General features: G+C 40.3%; 1 protein-coding gene across 4 annotated transcripts in view; it reads right to left on the reverse strand.

The window, feature by feature from the left end:
* Positions 1–20176, reverse strand: part of NDST2 (N-deacetylase and N-sulfotransferase 2) — a 105219-nt gene that overhangs the window by 44375 nt on the left and 40668 nt on the right. For all 4 annotated transcript variants that reach the window (XM_060275053.2, XM_088669475.1, XM_088669473.1 and 1 more), the window contains one exon: positions 11598–11789. The gene's annotated coding sequence lies outside the window, so the exon portion shown is untranslated. The remainder of the gene's footprint in view (positions 1–11597; positions 11790–20176) is intronic.

Genomic DNA, 20176 nt, shown 5'->3' on the forward strand with positions numbered 1-20176 from the left:
CCTTGCCCCATGGGCTCCTCTTGCAAAACCTGAGCAGAACACTTGGCCTGATCTAGGGAACTATGCCATCAGAGTTCAATACTTACAAACTGGCTATTGCCCTTCACCTTCTAACAAGAACCAGTAGCATGCTCCTACTGTATGGTTTGGTAACTCCAGTTATACTGCCTTGGAGCTCCTGATGCAGTTTGTGGTACTTCATGCTCCAGATCTCCTTAACATGTGTTTAACTAAAGTTCCTGTCTTATGGATAAGGAATCTTACTGGATGAGGTGACAAATACCAGAAACAATTCAGCCAAGTATACTCACTTCTCATTCCCTTTCAAAGTGACCAGAAAGTAGATGCTTAACTCTCCCACCAAAATCAATGTGATTTAAGAACACTTAACTTTGATGGCATTGTGCTCATTCTAATGACATTATGAGGACACCAAGTCAGCACTTCTATCACAACAGTAAGGGTAAAAAGATAGCACAAAACTTCTCTAGATAGATAAACCTTTACCTAGCACCCAATGAAACCCATTTAAACCCCCAAAATGTCAATGCCAAGCTACAGGTGGCATCTTCTGTCACATTCTGTCTGTCAATCAATAATGAACCAAGAAGTTTCACTGTGACTATCTCATTATTCTATAATAATTCTGATTTTCAAATGTCTTCTGCAAGAACCAGGTAATCTGACTTAGCAACTTTGCTAAACCTGTAAGTGATTATGCTTCTAGTTTTGTTTGGGAAAACATAACTACATTCTTTGTGCATCTGCTAATATGGGCACTATTCGGCTTCCCTTAAGAAACACCATTTTGAGTGTGCCCTCACCTTGCCTATGACTCGTATTTTGAAAAAGAAAGGATTTTCAGTGATATCCCACCTTGTCACTGTTGTCATCGCTCCAGTCTCACTACAAATGCGCAGATCTGAGATGGCACAATAATTAATACAGGTTCAAAATTACTGGACTAGTATTTTTATTGTGGTGACATTTCAGATGGTGGTTTTCTAACAAGGATTACTTGACTGGAGGGGATGGAGGTCCTTTTAAAGGAGTTAAAACATCTTTTCCCAAGAGGGCTGACATTTGCACTAATAATTCCCTGCTCTCCCTGCACCTGACACTTGTCATCTCTTATACAGCATAGATGGGGACTGCAAGGAAGCAGAGGCAAACATCACTCTCACTCTGTACTTGACAGATGGTATCCGCGAGGGAGAGCTTTGATAAATCATTCATTTCCATGATTGCAATAAGGGCCAGAGTATGGATTATTTGATATTTTTAACATCTGTGGAGAAGGCAGCAAAACTTCACCCTTCTGTTTTAAGGAGAAACACAGGCTTGCTAACCCCTATGCCCTCACACCACTTAATCACACACTAAGGAGATCTACTGAGAGCCATGCTACTAGGTGACTGTCTGTCACATCATAAAATCATTCTGATCTCTTCATGCTTCCAAGGACTGGGAAACCAGGAATATGGCTGCTCAAGGGTTGTATATTTTAAAAGCTATGGGTTAATGGGTTAATTCCATTAGTAATGGGGAAAGAGCTGATTCGTTCCTGAGATGCACCTGGTTGAATTCCAGGGCAGATTAGGTATGTAACCTCTGTATAAAAGAGCTCTGATTATGGTGTGGGTAGTGGGTGGTTATCAGGAAGGAGTGGATTGCCGTGGAACAACCTGAACACTTTGAGAAGAGCTCATTTGAGAAGACGGACTTGGAGAATTGCCAGACTTCAGGACTCAGAAAACTTTACGCCAATAGTTCTCAATTAGCTCAGTATTGCAAACGCCCCGTTTTTCATAAGCCAAGCCATGGGCCCCCTACTTTTGAAAATTATGGTATCTCTATGGTAGTTTTTGTTATGTGAGTGGTGCCACATAACCCGGGTGGGTTATGTGGACCCCATGGGCTCCGCTAACCACCAGTTGGCAACCACTGCTCTAAGCTATTGCAGGACTTTGTGCAAATTGAATTAGAACTAGTGTGTGGATTTTGTTCAGCAAGGGCTCTGAAGTACAGAAACCCCTCTGGGACAAGAGGGAGAAAAGTCTTCGTGTAACCTATATAAAGTGTATGTTTTGTGTATGCCAAGCAAAACAACTCCACTTAAAGCAACAGTTTCGTGTTGGCGAGCTTCCATACTGAAGCTTCTGTGGTGTACACACAGAGAGCAATATTTATAGGTAGAAGATAAACACACACACCCCAAACAATAAGATCGATTGTTCCTGATGAAAGTGCTGAATGAGAAGGTGGAAAGCCACACAGGTCTGATTCAGAAGTTCAGTAAGGATGGGTCATCAAGAGTGCAGCCATCCTGAAGTAGCTGACTAGCCAGGAAAACAACTTTTTATCTAACCCCAAAATGCAATAAAAGTATAAATTAATGATAATATTTATATTTAAACAGAATCCACTTCTTAGCAGCAGAGATACCCATAGATCATGTAAGTGAGGAACTATAATACAACAACGTTCATAGATGTGCTTGGTGGAGTTTTTATATGTTAAGACATTCTGTTTAGATGTACTGACAATTCAACAAACATTTCCACAGTTTAAAATATCCAGGGCAAAACATGGCTTTTCTAAGCTGCACTATGTATCTAAATGAAAACATAACACCGAAGATTACAAATCCCGATATAAAAATTATTTCTTATACATTCCAATAAAAGAGATGGTCAATGAATTGCAATCAGTAAGTAAAATAGTAAAAACCCAGGCAGAACATTTACCACCATGAATCAATCAGCATATGCCATACTTAGACAGGGATGATGAGAATTGTGGTCCAACATCTGGAAGCAACCACATAGGCTACAACTGATCTAAACCTAGAGGGCTCCATAGTATACCTTGGTAGAATTACATCAAAGAAAACAACAAAAATGTCAGACTTTGAATGGCACTGTAACAGTTCTCATGAAGTGTGGAAAATGCAAGTTTAATGCTTTTATTCCAAAGTTGAAATGTGTCAACACTGATTTTCTTATGTGATGTGAAAAAGAATCCATAGTTACTGCCATCTGCTTGTCAGTTTCTCTCAACTCAGTTACAACAAAACAATTTTTAACAATGAGTGAGTGACAAACCAAAAGGGAAGTTTGGCACTAAACTGGCTTGTTCCAAGGACCTCCAAGCTCTTGCAGGTCCCCAATCGCCACTGAAAAACAGCTGAGATTTGCCATAGGTAAGGCACAGGATCAGCAGCCTGGGTTGATTAAACTTGCGTAGAACTAACCCATAGCTTTGAGATAAACCAGACACACTTAGAAACAGCAGCAGTGTAAACAGGAACCATTGAATTCTCACCAACAGAAAGCTAAAATGAGCATACACGCTAAACTCAATACTAATGGCAGATACCTGCCCAGGACCCGCACTATACAGGCCTGTTTTGACTCTACTGCCATTATCACGAGAGAGACAACTAATTTCAGGTGTTCTTCAGCTTCTATAAATCTAGCTGCCAAACTGGAGATGAGAAACAGCCAAGGTTCTTTCCATTATCTGAAACTCATCTGTTCAAAAGCTCTGCCATCAGTCAGCATTTGTTTACTGTGTAGAGCACCTGATAAGAAACAGATCTGTGGGATTTGTACCTCCTCATACTTTTGAGCATCAATCAGACCTGAATTTCCACTTTGCAATGATTTGACAGAAACCCGAGTGCAACAGGTGCTTTGCGGTATCTGATTGCACATGTATTACTCTCTGTGTGACCCAAAGTCTTTAACCCAATTCCATTATGGTACAAAACAGCCTTTAGAAAAGTACAGGATTCCTAAATATTTAATCCTGCTAACAGGTTACAATTGACACCTGACAGAAAAGTATATATAGATGCAAAACACAATTAGCCCTAGACCTTTTACACTTCTTGTCTACATGATTTAAACATATATTTATTAAAAACAATGATACCCTACATCTTGCACCCGCCAAAGCAACTTACAATCAGATAATATAAACATATTAGAAACAACAAACGGTTTTTTAAAAGGTCTAAACCTTTAAAAAGATTGCTTCCCCAACCCTAAGGATTATTAATAATAATAATCCGTTCTCAAAGAAACATTGCATCTGCAATCATGCCAAGCACCAGAATGTGTTGTGTTTGGGGTTGGCAATATGAGGACAGAGGTGGCAATATCACATAGGGAAGTGGAATGGCTCTAAAGTTTTTCCTTTCTCTAATCTTGTACAAACTTCTGTGCTGTTTCTAAGCTCTTGAGAATTATTAGACTGGGTGTGTTATAACGGATTAAGCAGCATATTAGTGATAGCATATCATAAACTGCCTTTGAAATTATTTTTTGCACATGCCAAAGTAGCGTTGCTGCATCCACCTTAAATGAACCACTGAGTGTTTTATCTCCTAGTATTTGTATCCTCCTTCAGACACACATGTATGCAATCACAATCCGTCAAGCAGGCACTCTGTTAAGCCTGTGGTGAGGGTGACAGAAAACCAGCTGTGTTCACTGCTACTTTCCGCAGAGAGAACAATCACATACATAGCAGAGGAGCAATAGGTTGTACAACCCAGAAGATTTAAACTATGGCAAAATCTTTTTCAATTATTTTGTAACAAGACATTGATATTAAGCCATGACCTTGATTAAACAAAGTTAATTGAGTAATGTTACATGTATTTTCATGAGGATGATATTTCTAAGTGTTCTACGAGCCGACTATTGTAGAATCCTACCCATAGGTTTAGGGGGAAAGAACACTTGGGTAGTCATTTCCAGTAGGGACAACAGGAGCTACAACACTTTGGTTGCAACAAATTATGACAGAAAGGGACCTCAGTTTTATTATACTTTGATACTTGGTACACCGCAGTGAATTGGCATGTTAAAATATGCATTCTCTAATTTGAATACTGTACAGTCATCACTTATGGCTCAGCTCTTGCATGCCTGTTTGTCAGATGAGATAGGGCTTTGAGAAACAATGGAAGAGTTGCCTTGTCCAACACTAATTGGAGAAAATCTTCTGTGAGATAGCAGTGCTTTCCTCTATTTCCAAGGGCTGATCATGTAGGGGCCAAACTAGATGTACGTTTAAATACATAGCAGTCAGATATGTATATTCTTTTTTCCTTAGCTAACCACATTGAAGGTTTAAAAAAACAAACAACCAATCAAGTGGTACATAAAAGGTAAAGGTAAAGGGACATCTGACCGTTAGGTCCAGTTGCAGATGACTCTGGGGTTGCGGTGCTCATCTCGCTCTATAGGCCAAGGGAGCTGGTGTTTGTCCACAGACAGCTTCCGGGTCATGTGGCCAGCATGACTAAGCCGCTTCTGGTGAAACCAGAGCAGTGCATGGAAATGCTGTTTAGCTTCCCGCCGGAGCGGTACCTATTTATCTACTTGCACTTTGATGTGCTTTCAAACTGCTAGGTGGGCAGGAGCTGGGATAAATTATATGAAATAAATACCGGTAAGTAAATAAATAAATTTGCTTATTTTCCTCCTGCAGTCCACATGGAGATTAGCCAACATGTAATCAGGTAACATTCACAGATTTTCCCCGTAACTGCAAGGGCTAGAAGCTAACACTGGAATCCTGGGGAGTTTAAACTGCTTGCCCAACTCCACACACATCCAAGCCAGGAAGTAACAGAATGCTTATAGCACGCGTGGGAAAGCTTGGCTCGTGAGTAGGTGCAAAAGTCAAGCCAGTCACAAAGATCCTAGAGGATTATGTAGAATTGGCTGGTTATTTTTTATCTTCTTTTCACTACTCCTTTAAAAACAGATGAATCAAGCAGAAATAACTTTCCTCAACATTTCCAAGTCACGTTTTTTCTCTATCATAATCGCTATTTGATCTGCACTGTGAAGCTACTTAATGCTGTTCATGAAACCTTTTAACTTTAGACAAGTAGGAAGTCAAGCATGTTCTCTCCCTTCAAGGTGCACATTCCATTGTCTTCTAAAGTGGTTCAAGAGGGCTGTCAATCACACTCAAGTAACATGCACTAGTGACTGTTTGTCTTAAATATCTTAGTAACGGACCAAACAGGTTCACAAATACCAAAACATCATTCTTAAAAATAAAAAAATAAAGAATCAGGCCTGAGGCTTTCCAATCTATAGCCTTAGTTTAGCAAGCACTCTTGTGACTGGAAAAGGACAAGCTATGATCCTTTGTTTAGCCTGATGGTTGAACTAGGGATGATGGGTTTTTTTTAACTCCAAGAAAACCACAATTAGTTTGGGTTTACTTATAGTCGTGTGTTTAAGCAAAATGAACCACAACCCCTGGTTTGGACATAACACCAAGGAACGGATTATGATTTGTTTCTCCTGTGTACTAGTGGGGAGGAGCTCAGTGGAGTTCTCCAGGAGATTCACAACTGAGGGGCCGCCACTGAAAATCCTTGCCCCTAATATCCACTAATAGGCTCATCCTTAGTGGTGGGAAAAAGAAAAGGGCTTTCAAGGGCGACTGTAGGTTTTGGGCAAGTTCTAAGGGTGAAGATGGTCCTTACATATCAGACACTACATACATAAATCAGGAAACATGCCACTTTGCAAGAGCCTGATTCAAAACACAGTCATGCATACTTGGCATTTCTTTGATACAATACTGCTCTATTTATAAACCCTCCCAATAGCTTGTTTGTATTATCCTAATCTGAGAAGCCACTGTGATCATTACAGGGTGGATTTGATTTAAATCAAACTGATTTAAATCACGATTTAAATCACTAGTCAGTAAGGCTTGATTTAAATCATAGTTGATTTAAATCATAAAGACTAATTCTTGCTGGTATAACTTTAATATGCAAGTAGATGAAGATTTTTAGAATAACAACTTTTCATATTAGTTTTTTTATCCCCAGTTTAATAGGTTAATCATTCATATTTGGACAACTTTACTGTTGTACTTAGGAAGGAGAAAAATAATCATTACCTTAATAATAACAATTTAAATAGATTTCTTCAACTGAAACAATAACATTTCAGCAAATGTTATTTGCTTAAACAAACATCCATGTTTGTTAACTAATTTGGCTAAACAAAAACAAAATATATATATTTTAAGAAACTTAGACTGTCAGCCCAGCCTACACATGAAAAACTTAAATACTGTCCACTCCAAACAATCAGAAAAATATTGTTTCTATTCTATTCACTGAACTTCTTGAAACTTAGCACTGAAGGGGTTGCTTCTGTATTCATAGGTTTGTAGAACAATAGGGTTAAGGTCTTTTTCTCAACTCTGTTCATGTTATAACATTTTTGCTGTGAAGAAGAGGCATGTGATCTCTGTTGAGTCAAATTCAGTTTTGAGAACTGCAAAAGTAAACCAAGCACCTGTGATAATATCTTGTAGGCAGAGAAACTGCCCAATAATCTTACAAAAACCTCTGGAAGAGCATGACATTGTGAATGGATTAATGGAATTTATTTACCCCCAAAATTAAACATATACAACCTTATACTACAAAATTAAAAAACTAATCTTTATTTCATGATGGAATAACCTTTGGATGGTAATATGTTTTCCTCAAAAAGCATTTTATTAAAAAAATCCAATTTAAATCAAAAAAATCGATTTAAATAAAAAAATCCGATTTAAATAAAAAAAATCCGATTTTTTTTAAAAAATCATTGATTTTTATCCACCCTGGATCATTACTAATAAATCTCCACTAAAACATTCTGCAAATCAATCGATCACTAACTGGACGTCTTATATATTTTAAAATAATATCCACCATCTGCTAACCTCCTTGCCCCCTGCCCACCATAATTTAATTAGATTATTGTGAAGTATACATTTATTATTGTGGCCCTAATCACCACCTTTTATAACATTTTCCTCCCTCTCACAAATGTACCCCCACCATCCTCACAACTCCTGTGAGACTAGGTTAAGAGAGTGCCTTGTTGGAGGTCACTCAATGAGCAGCAATTTGAACCTTGCCCAACCTGGTCATAGTCCACACTGAAGCCACCACAACATGTTGGCTCTCTGAAGAGCACAGCAGTCAGTTTCAAGATCTAGAAATGTTTCGGTGCGTGACAAATGCTTTCTCTAACTTTCTAAGCAAACACTAGCACCAGAGCTGGCTTTAAAGTCACAAAAGCCCTGCTGGCAAACACACACAGGAAGCAGAACATGCTGACTATGACCTACAGGTCTTATGTTGCCTCCCATCTACAGTGGACAATGGCTCCCAAACAAAGATCTTGTTCAACACTCACTTGCAGCGTAATTTTATACATGTTAACTCAGAGGCAAGTCAATGGTGCTCACTCACTAGCACAGCCTGAATTTGTTTTCTTGGAAAAAGAGAAGTTATTTCAGCCAAGTTAGCATTAACTACAACATTGCAAAAAGGGTCGACCAGTTGTTAGGAAGTGAATAATGCATTGCATTTCAAAAATGTTTATTTCCAGGCACAGAACTGAAAGGGCATCATGAAAGCTCACTTACTTTAGAATAATCCCCATTGAAGTAACTAAGAAATATTTCTGAGTAGGGTTCCGGTTTCCGCCTGCAGGAATGGCGGACCTGTTTTCCATCTCTCTGACCTTTGTAAGGAATTTGGCGGTTGCTAGGGGAGTAAATGGCAACCCCCTACCCTCTCCGGGGGTTACGGAGAGGGGCCGCTGGCCCGCGATGCCCCCAGACCCACTCCGACTGTTTTTGGAGTGGGGGGAGCTTGGGCTGAGCACTTACAAGGGCCAGGACTCCCGGACGCTAATCTGCATGGCGGGGATTTCCATGGTTAAAGAAGATAATTAGGCTTAAATCTATGGACATACTTCAGAAGGAGGGAAAGAAGCGCTGTTTACTGCTGAGAAATTTATGCTGCCGAGTGAGAGGAGTCAAAGATTGTACTGCATCTGGAAGAAGGATTGATGGGGACGGAGCGATAAGGGGAGTGAGTTTTTATTTTATTTTTTTTCTTCATATTGTTGCCTCGTACCTTCCCGGACGCGATGTCCTGGCTTGTTTGGAGTGAAAGAGAAGCAAAAGACTGTGTGAGTTGAACCTTATAACTGTTGTTACTGAGCATATTTTTTTAAAGATGTGGAGTTGCCGATGAGAAAAGCCCCCCCCTAGTCGGACGGAAGGAGTTCTGAATGCGTTCGGAGGATTTATGAGCTGTGACGCACTTTAAATTGGAGCAGCGACCTGAAGCTAAGTTCAGCTATAGGGCAAGGAGATCCATTAATTTACCAAGAGTCTATGGTTTGATGTTTGGGTCTCCTGCCTGGAAAAGCTGTAAATTCTATAATGATCGTAAATCTTCATGGCTATGGAGAAAAGCGAAAGTGATTTGAGCTTTTTAAGATGGCGCTACTTCGAATTGCTTCAACGCAACAGGAGCTCCATTAAGAAGATTTATGGGGAGGCTGGACTGATTAACTCACACAGGAGAAAGAACATCTGTGAGACTTTGTTTGATATTTATATCAGCAGCTGGGAAACAATCGTGAAAGTGGAAAACATCTATGTGACTGTAAGGGGAAGATCTGGATTATTATGAACTTGAAGGACGATTTGAACTTTAGAAAAAAGACGGCAGTGGACAGTTGCGAGGAATTCCCAATTTCTTGAAGCATGGGAACCCAAATAAAAAATTCTTTAGATGATTTGGCATAACATTCGGTCTGATTGATATATATATGTGTATAATTTGAAATATTGAATGTGATATAATTGGTTTTAATTGGAAAATTAATAAAAATATTTTTAAAAAAAAAAAAAAGAAAAAAAAAAAGAAATATTTCTGAGTAGACCAGGACTGTCTACTGTAGAGGATTGCATAATAAAAAGTTATTGAACCAACCAACCACTTACAAGCAAGAGGTGGCAATATGGACAAGCTTGAAAGTGCCTCCTGATACCAGTTTAAAACAGCAATTGAAAGCAGCTTAAAGGATTTTTGAACAAGGAAGCAGCAGGGCAGAGATGTGGTGGGTGTTTTGATTCTTATACTGTTTACAGCTTCTCCTCTCTGACCCAGCTTAAAAATGTGTATTTTGATCCTGTGGTGCGTGTGTTTGGAAGAGAGGGTATGATCTGGACTCTCACTGGGATGCGTGTGCAATGTGCAGTCAATAAATCACAGATAAGGAATGGGTTTAACACCTCTCTAACACTCACAATAAGCTGTTTGCTTATCTTGTTAAAGTCAGGGCTCCATTAAAATAAGTGTAGATATTCAGGCTGCAAGCCAATTAAATGCACATTAAAATTGAGTATTTCTTAGGGCTGCAACCCAATTAAACAAGCTTTAAAACTGATTATTTACAATATTTTAGTTGGTTAATTTACTGATTATATAATATTTTCTTATAAAATTGTTTGAGTCACTTAGTATTACATCTGTCTCTTTACTGTGGTTCCTCTTAATATTTAGCAAGACAAATGTTTGCTGCATATAGACCTACCCACCTCCAAACCCCAGGTGGACAGTGGAACTCAATATATGATTTTTCACACATAATTGCAGGCATACATTCAGCTCTTCCCAAAGACCATCTTGGAATAAATTTTCCTTTTTTATGCCCATCCAGGCAACAAAGCAGGAACCAATTTAAAAAAACACACAAAGGTTGTGCCAGCAGCAGTGAAGTGTGCCTTCTTGGCTGGGTTCCCTCTCCCACCAGAAATAGGGATACTAGCACAAGGCCCCAGCATCATTGCGGAGGGCTCTGGGTAATCCATTTCCCAATGGGAAAGGTGCCCAACAGCAGCGGAGAACAACTCTTTTATCCTCACTTTATAAAACAGCACCAGGGAGGCGAAAAATGAGTGCAGCAAAGTCATGCTGTGCTGCTTCCTCCAATAATGCCCCCTACTAAGAAATGGGAGGAACTCTCAGAGGAGAATTCAGAGCATGATTCTCAAGTGTCTATGGAAGCGTGAAAAAGACCTTCCATTTTCTGGAGGAACAAGGGACAGGGAAAGGAAAGAAGAGTCACAAGGCTTTAAAATGAAAGATTGGGTGGTATTGGGGCAATGCCCAATTAAACAGATCCAAAAAAATTATGAAGCAACGTCATTTAATCGATTAAGGTAGAAGATGACCCCTAGGTACCCAAAAAGGACTGAGGATGAGACAGGCTTGGGGTTCCTGAGTCCATACATGGTCTATTGCTGTTTTCGCTAGAAGGGAAAAGGTTGATTGGTTCCCAATGTACAACCTATTGTTTAGATGTGGTTTGTGGTATATAATTACGGCTCAAGGTGAAAAAGTTCAACACAGAACAATTAAATTGTTTCTCAAGCTAGAAAAGGTTTCCTCCACCTTAATCTAATAAAAAGCAAAACCAAAGCAAGTACATTCTGACTGAATGGCTCCCTTTCCCCAGGTTCCCATATTTTAACAATTTCAAGTAACCATCCAAAGAGCCTGGCAACTGCCAGAGATTTTTAACAACCCTGCTCCAAGCAAATCCAGAAACCTTACGCTCACACAAAGACTGCTGTTGAGGTCCCTTGAGCAAGCAGAAGCCCATGCATTAGAGTTTGCTGGGTGGCCCATACACTCTGTCTTCCAGGACCAGGTCTTTCCAGTTCAACAGATACTAGTGAAAGTTGCTTACCTGCAAATGCTGTTCAAGAGCACATCTCACACACAGTAGCTTGGGATGTAACAAACAAGTCGGTGGTGCTTGTAGGTATTGTCTGAAGGAGATCTTGCATAGGAAAGACATTCAGGACAGTGCAGCCACTATAAAGGTACCAGGCTGGAGGTCTTAAGAATGCCTTCTTCTAATCCGTTGGTATTGGGAAACCTAAGTGTCCAAGAACAAGAGGAGACTGTGGTTATTCATCCCTGTTATTCTAGGACATATCATTTCAAAATATAGTTTTGAGCTGAAAGCATGCTGTAACCTGATAAGACTTCAGAAGGGAATAGCATACGCTCCACTTCCTCAAAAAGATTGCATGTAATGGAACCAATTGCAGCGCCTCATCCACTAGGAATTACTCCTGCCTAAAGCAGCCATTTCGCAGGGCCCCCTAATATGATGGGCACTAATTTGGAATATTTCAAAGACATAAAAATCAAGAGATGTAATACATCTATCATTAGTTAGAAATAATTAGTAACAGAGGTGAGATACAACTAAAAATACAGCTCTTTGGTATAATCTGGTAATAACTATTGCTTTGGCATTTTTGAAAAATGAAGCTCAGGAATTGTATATGCCTTCATTCTGTATCTGAAATTGGTTAAAATTTATGCAATAAAATACAGAACAGACACAAAATTACAATGTGGCCATCTAACAGCACAATTTTAGGTGACAACATGCTCAAGGCCTAGGAAAGAGTCACAGTTCCTTACATTCAATACAATAATTTATTAAACATTAAAAGCTTCCCTAAACAGGGCTGCTTTTAGAATACCACTTTTTTTAAAAAAAAAAAAACACAAATACTTTCCCACCCATTCCCTTTTACTGTCTATCTCAGGGATCCCCAAACTTGCGTCGCCGAGGGCCGGTGCCGCCAGCGCCAATCGCGATTTGCAGCGCACCTCCGGGTCACCGGAACACCAGAAATAGCTTGTGCGCATGCACATGGGCCTCCTCCGACCCAGAAGCGCGCCAGAAATGACGCTTGTGCATGCGCACAAGCTATTTCCAATGCTCCGGCGACCTGGAAGTGGGCAGCCGTACTGTTAAGAGCAGGTGGCAGCAGTGGGCGGCGGAGGGGGCCGGGGGCCACATAAAAGAGCCTCGCGGACCGCACCCGGCCCCTAGTTTGGGGAAGCCTGGTCTATCTCATTGTCAATGTTTTATTTTCCTCTTTTTATCCTGTTGTATTTCTGTATGTGAAAACCTTCAGAAGAGTTTACAAATAAACTTTCATCTTAAGTTAACCCTTTTCAGGGCTTACACTGAAAGTAAGAGGTTGAAATTACTCTGCATGAAATATTACTTCAAACAGTTCAACATGTCTGAACCACTTACTAAACCTCTTTTTAAAGTTAATGTCCAAACCAGAACAAAACTGGAGAGTTAAAAAAAATGCTGATGAATTGGAACTGAACCCAAATTTTTAATGGTTCAATTCCCTGTAGAAAATGTGCAGATGTATGTATGGTCAGAAATCCTTCCATTTCCTCTATTACATTATAAATATTTAAATGGTATAGGAAAAACGGTCAACAGAACTTTAGCAGCCAGCTAGTTGTCCTCTGCCTTCTGAAATATTGCACTGCTGTTGTGTAAATAAGGCTACAGAACAGAGTGCCTTAAGCAGTTCCATTAATATGATAAATTTAAAATGGATCCCCAATAAAACAATCAAAATCTTCTTGCTGCATTTCCATTCCTAAGCTACATTTTTATTTATCTACCCCATTTTTACCCTGCCTCTCTACCTTAACACTGTTGAAGGCAGATTAAAATTTACTAACCCCCCATTAAAAAGATATAGTGAAATCACAGTAACTGACGCACAGCACAGCAAAGCAATATAACTACAAGTCTAACAGAAGGGCAAATTGAAACTTGCCTAAACAAAGATATATTTACTTGATAGTAAAATGCAACAGTAACAGAAAAGGCAAAATGAATCTTTCATGACGGGGAGATCCGTAATCCATAGAGAAGATGTCTCCACCCCCACCCCCCATTTAACTCTACTTCAGCTACTCAAGGGACATAGGGAGGCTTGTCAAACTGACTGTAAGGAACAGGCAGAATTATAAATGGAACAAACTGCCCTTAAACTATCTTGGCCCTAAACTGTTTAAGGCTTTAAAGGGTAATATTGAACATCTTAAACTGCAACCAGAAATGTGCAAAGCTGAGCAAAACACATCCTGCTGTGCCCCTTAGGGTTCCACCTTGTACCCCAAGCTATTTTTCAGAAGCTGCTGGGAGAGGTCATCAGGAGGTTTGGAGTGAGGTGGCACCAATATTATCTAATCTAATCTATCTATCTATCTATCTATCTATCTATCTATCAATCATTGTCAGGTAGGCAGCCGTGTTGGTTGGACACAGTTGAAATAAATAATAATAATAATAATAATAATAATAATAATATCCGGTAGCACCTTAGACACCAACTAAGTTTGTTCTGGGTACAAGCCTTTGTGTGCATGCACACGAAGGCTTGTACCCAGAAAACTTAGTTGGTCTCTAAGGTGCTACCGGATTATTATTATTTTATCTATCTATCTATCTATCTATCTATCTATCTATCTATCTATCTATCTATCTATCTATTGTTTATTAGCAAAAAAAGCAGCTTCTAAGTGGTTTACAATTATAAAACCAACTAAAAGGAATATAGCAATACAGACAGCAACTATTTTGCGCTCGTCCAGTTGATGTGCAACTGCTGGCCCATGTGTTGTTTTCGGGGGCGGAATGGGTTGACGTGCGAAATGACCTGGAACACAACCCCCTGTGCAAATAGGGACCTGCCTGCACACAATTAACATCTACAAAAAAACAGTTCCATCAAAACGCTGAAATTAAAATGCAACAATTAAAATCTACAATAAGCAAACCCATTAAACCAGCATAACAATTAGAATAGGTAAAATACCAAGTGAAACTGGAGGATCAAGTCAGGAGATCAGGGAAATGCTTGTCTAAGCATGTGTGTCTTCAAGAGCCAGGAAAATGCCAATACTGTACTGACAGAGCTTCTTATATTCCAGCAGGGAGAACATTCCACCACAATGTTGCCATGTGCAAGTGAACCATGTTCCATGTGCTTACTGGACAGTGGGGGGGGGAGAGATTTTTTCAGGTAACCTAGTCCAGAGTTTTTTTGGGTTTTATATGTAAATATCAGGATGTTTAAAGTGGACACAATTTTAACTGCGGTTGTTGTTTCGGTAATTTATTGTAACCTACCCTAGGACCTCAGGGTGAAGGGCAGGTAAAAAAACCACTAAGCAAATGCATACATACATACATACATACATACATACATACATACATACATACATACATACTTGAAACTGGCTCTGCTCACCAGTCTTGTAGCCACAAGGCTTTTAAGACTGGGGAGCTTTCTTTGGCATATTTTTCATGCAAGGAAAATTTCCAATTCTTAATGCTGTCCTTTCAAGCCAAGTAATTTCAGACCAAGGAAAGCTCCCATTGCAAATAATTGGTGCAGGGTCTCCCAATCCTGACTGAGACAGTGACAAAGGGGAAACAGGAAAGTCCTCCTCCCACTGCCACAATCCCAATGCAATCCCCCCCACCTCCCCGTGCTAACAATTTGTTACACAAAAATGAGTTACATAAGGAGAACTACGTGACAAACATCACATCTAATTTGGCCCTGAGACTCTCACCTATGATTTATTTGCTAAGCACTTGGAAGATAAAATAGCTTGCATCTACAGTGAATTGGACACCACTGTGTCGGCAGTACACTCGGTGAATTTGTCCAGAACAAAATGCAGTCATATGCTGATGGATTCATTTCAGTCGTTATGACCCAAGGATGTGGACAAGGTGCTTGCAAAAGTGGAAGGTGCAGCCTATTTGTACCACTCATACCCCACCTTATAACAGTCTAGGGCAGGCATGTCAAACATGCGGCCCTCCAGATGTTTTGGACTACAATTCCCATCTTCCCCAACCACTGGTCCTGTTAGCTAGGGATCACAGGAGTTGTAGGCCAAAACATCTGGAGGGCCGCAGTTTGACGATGCATGATCTAGGGAGACAGGGCTAACCAGCTGGGTCCAGAATGGAATTATTGCTTCCCTGTGAGAGGGGATGATCCTGAGCAGGTTGAAGGAGGTGGCCATAATATTAACCCTAGAGACAACTTCTTGGAATCTCAAGGACTGCATTAACTTGCCAGGTGCAAATATTCCCTATTTTGACAAGGTGCTTGAGTGAGCGGTCATGAGCCAATATGCTTGGGCATAATGTGCTTTAGTTAACACCAACATGCTGGAACAGTCACTCTGGCAACCTCAGTTTAGACTACTGCAATGTGCTCTATATGGGGCTGCCCTTGAAGACAGTCCTCCAAAATATGGCACCTAATAAACAATGAATGAATGCTTAGGCTGCTATGAATTTAAAGTTTTTTAAAAAATGAGGACAGCTCACATGAAGAGTATTGAAGTTCAAATGAAGTCTAGGCTCAAACTGCAAGAAAAGGAAGTGCCATGCGATCTAATTTTAAGATGCATCTATACAAAGCACAAGCTACATGAGCTGAATCAAAGATGCAGACCTGAATTTTTATTTAGGGAGGGTGAAAACCCACCCAACACAGGTTGAAGGTCTGGGGTCATATTGTTTAGATGAAATACATCAAGATAAGCACTGAAGGCAAATGTTAGAAATTCTACCTCATTTTGATTGTCTTCTATCACACAGGAAGTACAGATGACTGCTGTGGAAAGTTATTTTAAGAAGCTTATCACAATAAGCACACCACTCAGTCACCCTTACCTGCAGAAAATGTACCTGGGCAGTGGAAGTGTGATGATTGTTTAAATCTGCAGTCAAGGGACAATTCCTTGTATCACAACCTACTTGGGTTCACAGGGATTCAGCAGAGCCATTTGCCTAAATCATGGGTAGGCAAACTAAGGCCCGGGGGCTGGATCTGGCCCAATCACCTTCTACTGTAAATTTGGCCCATGGATGGTCTGGGAATCGGAGTGTTTTTACATGAGTAGAATGGGTTCCTTCCTGCTCAATACTGTTAGAAGTTTCTAAAGCTACATCTTTTAAAAAAATCTAGTTTGATCATTCCTGTGGTGGGGCCCACTTGCCAGAAAGATCTCCATTCAGAAACAAGGCATGTGACAACAAAGACATAATTCTGAACAGGCCAGCAGGCTTGGCTGCGGGACCGTGAGTGCCTGGGGTCGCACACGCTGTGGGTGTGCGGGTGTCTGATGTCAGCACACTCACCGGCGGGCGCGAATGATGTCAGCAGTGTGGGCTTATTGATTACTTAACAGCAGTTGGGTCACATAAAGATGAAAAAAAACACTTTCAGCTGCTAAAAATGTTAATTGATATTCCTAACAATTAATGAATTGGCAATTTCATTTTCCAGCATAGGCAAACCATGACAGGAAAACAGGCCTTGAGTAAATTTTAACATAGGAGTTCCACGGACCAGCAATGGTCCAGAAGCTCCATTCAGGTGGTTTGGGGTATGTATTATAATCTGAATTCAAATAGTGATACAGTAAAATGCAATATAAGAAATACAACCAAAACAATGCAGCATCTAGCACAGCATATTACAGTTTCTACACCAGGAAGAAAACTTATTAAATGATCTGCCAAGACCCACAGCAATTTTCAAGTTTTCTGTAGGGAGAAAGGTTTGGGAACCACTGTCCTAACACAAAAGCTACCAAGAAGACTTTCACCTCCTCTATTAACCTACTTGCCTTCAAATTAATCATATTCATTATGTTAACAAAAGACAATATAAGCTGGACTTGTCTCTAGTGGCTCTAATCTGTATGTCTTTTGAGGTTTCACACACAAGTATTTACAAACTGTGGTTGGGTCTGGCAGCCACCCTACAATCCAATCACAGTGCAATATTATGAGTCACTGGTGTCCTTTGCACTTGAGAACTGCAGCTATGAACAAGCCTCAGAAGGATTTCCCCCTAAAATGTGTTAGGCCCAGAACAAATCTCATTTCTAGCACTTGGATTTCTTTGGCATAACTCCCCATAAGGAAGCTTTATATGTTAGTCTGCAACTGTGAGCACACTTGGCTGGGAGTAAGGCTCGTTTATCACAGAGGAATTTAATTCTGCTGGAGAATTGCCCCAAGCTGGGCAGATGCTTGCCTAAATTTGGGCAATTCCTCCTTGCTCCATTCTACAATTTTTAAGATATTGAAACTCCAGAGAGGCTTTTCAGTGCAGGTAGCTGCAGGGGAAGGATGGGATGGAAAGGTTTTCTTCTAGGAAGAAGAGTTTGGATTTGATATCCTGCTTTATCACTACCCTAAGGAATCTCAAAGCGGCTAACAGTCTCCTTTCCCTTCCTCTCCCACAACAAACACTCTGTGAGGTGAGTGAGACTGAGAGACTTCAGAGAAGTGTGACTAGCCCAAAGTCACCCATCAGTTGCATGTGGAGGAGCGGGGAAGTGAACCCGGTTCACCAGATTACAAGTCACTGCTCTTAACCACTACACCACGCTGGAAATTCCTTAAATTAACCTCTTAGGATCCAAGCCATTCTCTCTGGACAACACAGCGGTACCTCGGTTTACGAACTTAATCCGTTCCGGAGGTCCATTCTTAAACCGAAACCGTTCTTAAACCGAGGCACGCTTTCCCCAATTAGGCCTCCTGCCGCCAGTGCCCTTCCACTGTTCGGCTTCCATTCTTAGACTGAAGTAAAGTTTGCAAACCAGGACACTACTTCCTGTTTTGCTGAGTTCGTAAACGGAATAGTTCGTAATCAGGGCTGTTCATAAACCAAGGTACCACTGTATTCTTTTCCATGGGCTGATGAGAACCACTTTTTACTACAATTCTCACCAGAAGTCAAAATCCTGCAATATTCATTTTACCCCCACTTTCTAAAAAGTAGGGATAGAGATGGTTGTGATCTTAACCAGATGAGGATAATATGAAATTATATGAAATTATAAACACATATGCACAGGTAGGCATGACTGATAGATACTTGTATGTTTGTTTTCAAAAGCTGAAGGGTGATTAAGCCCAACGTGTACTAGGTACTCGAGAATAACCCTTCATGGAAAGGGTTAATACTTTGTGAACAGCAAGTATATGGATCTCAGGCACAGATTTCTCTAACAGATTATTTTTTAAAAAAACCCCACCTCCCATCAGAATTACAAAGTATCGGAGCATTTCATATACAAACTTGACAATCACGAAGCAGAGGTGTGATCCAAAAGCACTACCCCACACATTTCTAATCGTGGATAGTGGAAGATTACTGGTTGGAAGGCAAGAAAATTCCCATTTGCATTACTTTAACATCTTCCATTCTTCCTGTTTATGCCCTAAGCCTATAAAATATATTTATAAATCAAAAGCCAGCACAGAACAACCAGATTTTAGAAGGAATAAGTCAAGCACCAGTTTTTGGAACAAGACTAGAGAACAGGATTTCACAGTGAGAAACTTTAAATACCCTGCAGCTGGCCTCTGAAATACAGTCTTCCCAACAGCATCGCATTAAACAGAGGCAGATTTCATGTGGCACCCAAATATGACTCCCTCCCACACTAGGCTGATGCTTCCAGGCTTTGTGATAAATTGACATCAAACGCAGACCTAGAAGAACGAGGTATTTACTTTAAAGGGATTAATCCTGCATTTTGTTACACTTCCTATTTGTTTTGATGCAGTGCTCCAAATCTAGGCAATGGCAGGCTGAGCAGCGTCAAGGCAGAGGAGATACAGCATTCTCTGACTTCAAATGAATTACACAGAATTAAAATTCAGTGAAATTAAGTTCAACATCATTACACGCACTGTAGTTTGCAACATCAAAAGTAAAAGGCAGCAAGCTATGGCCTCGTAACATAGGCCAAGCCAAATCAAAGCACTAAGCTAAACTGACACACAAACACCGGAAATAGAACTGTCAGACAATTATACTTTCACATATCGTAAAACAGCCTCTGATCGGTCCAATGCAAGGGCTAGAAGACACAGCTATATGGTATATCTATGCCTCTGATCTAACATTTCCTTAAAACTTTCATCTAGCCTTTACCCCTTTCCTTTGCCTTTTGATTCAGTCCTTCAAATATGCTCTCAAAAATAGCTTTTATGTCACCAGTGGTTAACAGAGATGTGAGTTCTGCTTCTTCAGAATCACCTGACATTGTATGATACCCCCACTCCTGCCTTAACAAACCTAGGTTCTAGTATTATTTGAAATTATAGGGAGGACCTGGAAATGTTAAAGGATTGCCCAGCTGCTAATATTCTCTTCTTAGGCAAGAAGCTCTCGAAAAGATGGCAGCAGTTCAACTGTAGACATGCTTGGAAGAAGCAATTATCTGGTCCCTCTTCAATCCAAATTTAGGCCCAGATACAGCACCAAATTGGCACTAGTCACCTGGCTTGATGTGCGTTGCTGAAAGGATGGAGGAGTGCTACTCTATTGATTCTCCTTGGCCTTGTCAGCTGTGATACCATGGGCCATGGTTTCC

The sequence above is a fragment of the Zootoca vivipara genome, chromosome 5 (genome assembly GCF_965207765.1).
Source record: "Zootoca vivipara chromosome 5, rZooViv2.hap1.1, whole genome shotgun sequence".
Lineage (NCBI taxonomy): Eukaryota > Metazoa > Chordata > Lepidosauria > Squamata > Lacertidae > Zootoca > Zootoca vivipara.